Below are 4,581 nucleotides of genomic sequence, written 5' to 3'. Positions count from 1 at the left end.
TCCACGACAATGTTTTATAGTAGAAGGAGAAAAACATTTTGGTGTTTGTAGTGTTCAAGCTTCAAAACAACACATGTATGCATGACTTTTCTTGTGAACAAGATACCTACATCTGGTAATGATTGGTTTTAGTTTTAAAAAAACACAAACACAGAAGAAGTCTAGGTAACTTTCCCAACACTGGTGACAGGCCCAGGCAGTATTATTTCCTATTACACGGCTGTGTTGAATACACGATTCTGATTGCTCAATAACGGCGTTCTGCGGTCTGTAATTTCTCTATAACAGACCGTTGCTATGTATAACAGACCGTTGGTGGACCGTTTTTGTGTCGTCTCGCTGTACATTATCCCTTACTTATGTTTCTGACCTCCTTGCTTGTTTGTGCAGTACCACAGCTGACCATAGGGGGACATTTAAATGACCTGTGAAACTGTATAGATGGCTTCCATTTTCATTCAAGAAAGAAAACATTAGTGCGTAATTTGGAAGTTTTTGTAACTCATTATTTCATATGTATGGAATCAGTACTTAATGTAGGACTAGATGAAGCAGTGCAAAAGTGCAAAACCGAGGTAACGCTGTTTGCCTCACTCAGAGGCCATCCTTACCATAATAACACTACTTTAGGAGCAACAGAAATCAGACGGTGGCTGGCGGTACCACGGTTTTGCACTCTTCGGCTCACGTTACTGCAGTTTCACAAACGTGTTGGAGAACTACGGTGGCCTTCAAAATGCTAAACACTCTCTCTAGAGCCAGTGTTTGGTTTGTCCATTCTGGGCTATTGTAGAAACATGGCGGAGCAACATGGTGGACTCCGTGAAGAGGACCCGCTCCCTATGTAGATGTGAAGGGCTCATTCTAAGCTAACGAAAACACAATACTTAGTTTCAGGTGATTTTACACTAATGAAAACATAGTTATGAATATTCTATAACATTTCTGCTAACAAATGTATCATCGAGATGTGTATTAAACTGGATAAAAGTTTAAAACTATGTATGACCATTTCTACTTCAGGAGCTGCTGTATATCACTGAGTTAAATTAACAGAATGAATCAGAAGATTCTCTCCAGTGGGAAAAAAAACTAAAAAGCAAGTAATTAAAATGTCAGGGCTAACCCTTTACTGTATATCTGTCCAATATTCAGGCATATTCAGTGGTCTAGGGGAAGCTAATCCCTCCTAAATGACAGCAGACCCTTCATTCCATTATGTGTGTTATAATAAAGCACCATCGGTGTGATGTTATATAGAGGCCTTTTAATAAAGACATTAATTAAGGTGTCTGTAGACTAATCCTTTAAAAATGTAATTAATTTTTATTTCCATTAGGTCATTTTTTTGCCCGTTTATCACAGACTGGATCCATCTTTTTTTACAATCCCCGACACACTGACCAAAGGCAATGGGCTTGCTGCATGACACAGCAGTTCATCACGCTGGCTAAAGTAAGAGTTGCAGATCTGCTCAGACAGTAATGTCTCATTTATACACATCCTGCTGTCCTTGAGCCTCAGCTGTAGGTCAAGTGTCATACAGCCCCCGGGTTGCTTTGTCTCCATATCCTCCTGCTTATTTCCAGGGAACATTTGCAGAAAGCGCTGACAAGCGTGAGCCTGACAAATTTGAACTTTGAGGAACAACACCGGTGGATATTTTTTTGTTTTTTTTAAAGGAAATGTAAATTATTGTCTCGCAGGGGAAATGTGGTGTGTGTTCAGCTTACCGTAACATCACAAAAACCATGTTGTTTTAATAAATGTAGGTCTGCTGCTCTGTTTTCATTGCCACTGTCTTCATAATGCATTTTATAGCTCAATTTTAAAGGGCTACATATAAATGAATCTTATTAATATTTATAAAAACCTAGTCGATGAGAGCAGAGAGCGAGTCGATGCAAACAAGTCATTCATCAAAGCAGCTGAAGTTTTGTTCCAAACTCCGATTTAAGTTCCAATATTTTCTCATTGGGAAATGCGTGTTGCACCAGCTCCAAGTACATATTCCTAAACCAGCTATCAGCCTTTAAATGACTCCGAGACTCTCTCACACTGACTGACGGCTGGTAGGAATATTAAGCACATAAGTTACGGTGACGTTGATGAGGACATTTTGCTCAGTTCATTACGATTTGTCAGTTCCAAATATTACCTGATTGCCCACAGTGGATAGATGAAGTTTCAGAATTGAATCCTTCATGTCATTTAGCCACACTAGCAGCGATGTGGTTCAAGGGAGGGCAATGTTGGTCAGCTAGTCCATGACTTTGGTCCACACTGAAATATCTCAACAACTCGTTCCCAGAAGATGTATCCTAATGACTTTGGTGATCCCCTTTTCCTCTGAAATGTCTTGACAACTATTGGATAGATTGCCATGAAATTTGGTACAGATATTAAAAGGATAGTTCGGGTGTTGTATGAGGTTTTTATCCATAGTTGGTGTATTATCTACAGTAGATGAGTTGGAGAAACAGACAGGAGTACCAACACGGGAGCAAAAGATCACCTAAAAACTTGCGTCGGACGGTTCAGGCCTCCACGTCGTACATTAATTCCTGATTATGGACACCTCAAGGGACATTATCCTGCTTATACCACGGTCACTTCATAAAAAATATATATATTTAGACCGTTAAATTAAATATTCATGCCTTTTGTAACCAAAATCTAAAGTTTTTCACAATGCCTTCACTCCGTTTCCCTGGTAACCCTTAGGGTTTGCTAATACCTGGAAAAATCCAGTAAATAGGACGGACCATAGCTACGACTTGGCAACAGTTGATATTTCTAGTCCGCTCAACTCATAGAACCCTTTGAGAAAGCTAACGTCATGCTAGCAAAATTCAAAGTCAACCACATTGCGTACGGTTGAAAAACAGTAAAAAATACATTAATATGACAGTATGTTTAACAACAAGACTAGCTAGCTATCCAGACATTTAATTGTCTCCGAATCAATATCAGGAGTTTCACGAAATCTTGATTAGCATAATGCTAGCATAAAGCTAACGCAAGATTTAAAGTCAATAACATTGCGTAAGGTTGACAGACAGTCATTTGACAGTATGTTTAACAACAAGACTGGCTAGCTCTCTAGTCATGTCATTGTCCCAATGTCTTATGTGACCGTTGGCTGCAGCCTGAAGTAGCGAGTTGAATAGCGAATGGGATGAGACGATCGCTTCACAAAGTAAGTTGGGAGGGTCAGTGTAACCAGAGAGTGTAACTTACTTCTTGTGTGTTACAGTCGCCACCCTGTGGTGTTCAGGGGACGGGGCACTGAAGAACTAACGTGTTTTATATAAGATATTCTTTTTCATTTATATAATGTGGCCAGCGCTTAGAATGGTGGACGGACAGTTTCACTGGAACGACTTAGTAGGTGTCCATTTTCAGGAATTAATGGACACCCTGCAGCCAATCAGAATCAAGCATTCACCCAGACCATGGCATACATTTTGAATATATTCCAGCAAGGAACTGAACTGTAATTTAAACTTATCTATAACAGTGTGCTGCTTTGAAGAAAGCATAGCTAACTTTCACTTTCAGTTCAGTTCCCTGTCGGAAAGGGCTGACGGCAAGATAAAGCCGTGAAAATGTTCTTTTTTTTAAAAGATTATATTTTGGGCTTTTTTTTTTGCCTTTATTTGAGAGTGACAGTGATAGTTATGAAAGGAGGTGAGAGAGGGGATGACATGCAGCAAAGGGCCGTGGGTCGGATTAGTATCTCAGCCTACTGTGGTAAGGACTCAGCCTTGGTACATGGGGCGCCCGCTCTACCAGGTGAGCCACGAGGGCGCCCCAACAGTGAAAATATTCTAAATATAGCGTACACTTAAACGGATATAAACCGATATATGCTTCTCCAAACTGGGGGCGTGCCGACCTACACTGTCTATGGATAAGTACCTTATACAACCCCACTTCAAAACACCCAGACTATCCCTTTAATACATGTTCCCCTCAGGATGAATTGTAATAACTTTGGCAATCCCGTATCTATCTTCTATAGAGCGCCATCATCCGTTCCATATCTTAATTTGCCCAAAGTTTTATGACAAAAATACCTGCAAAACTAATGACAGTCATGTTCATTTGTCATTGTGACCAATGTCAAAGCACCGTTGTGCCTCAGTTCAGCCTCAGAGCTGCTAGCATGGCTGTAGATTCTTAGTCTTGTTAATAGGCTACATAATTGCATTTGCTAACACAAAGCAGCCCAGTTGCTGTGGGAATGAATAAATCACTGGTTGTTTCATTGGATGGCCGCGGCTCTGGTTCTTAAACATTTCAGTCTGGTGCGCCTCCAGTACTCTCACTGGCCTAAATCACACATCAATTAAATTCAAGCTGGCAAACCAGAATACAATACAAAAAACACAGAAATACATGCAGGAAAGTACTTATATCCATGTGCCCATGCAGAGCCCTTAATAGCTGTTAATAAAAGATAGTAGTGATAATAGTGTGCTTAGGACCGTGCTATATATAACCTTCTATTGTCGTTAGTTTTTATAAAGTTCAACTCAAGGAAGGATTCATCACAGCCTGACACAAAGCCATCCACTA

This window comes from Sebastes fasciatus, chromosome 2 (assembly GCF_043250625.1).
Source record: "Sebastes fasciatus isolate fSebFas1 chromosome 2, fSebFas1.pri, whole genome shotgun sequence".
Lineage (NCBI taxonomy): Eukaryota > Metazoa > Chordata > Actinopteri > Perciformes > Sebastidae > Sebastes > Sebastes fasciatus.
Note: the sequence above shows the minus strand (reverse complement) of the source record.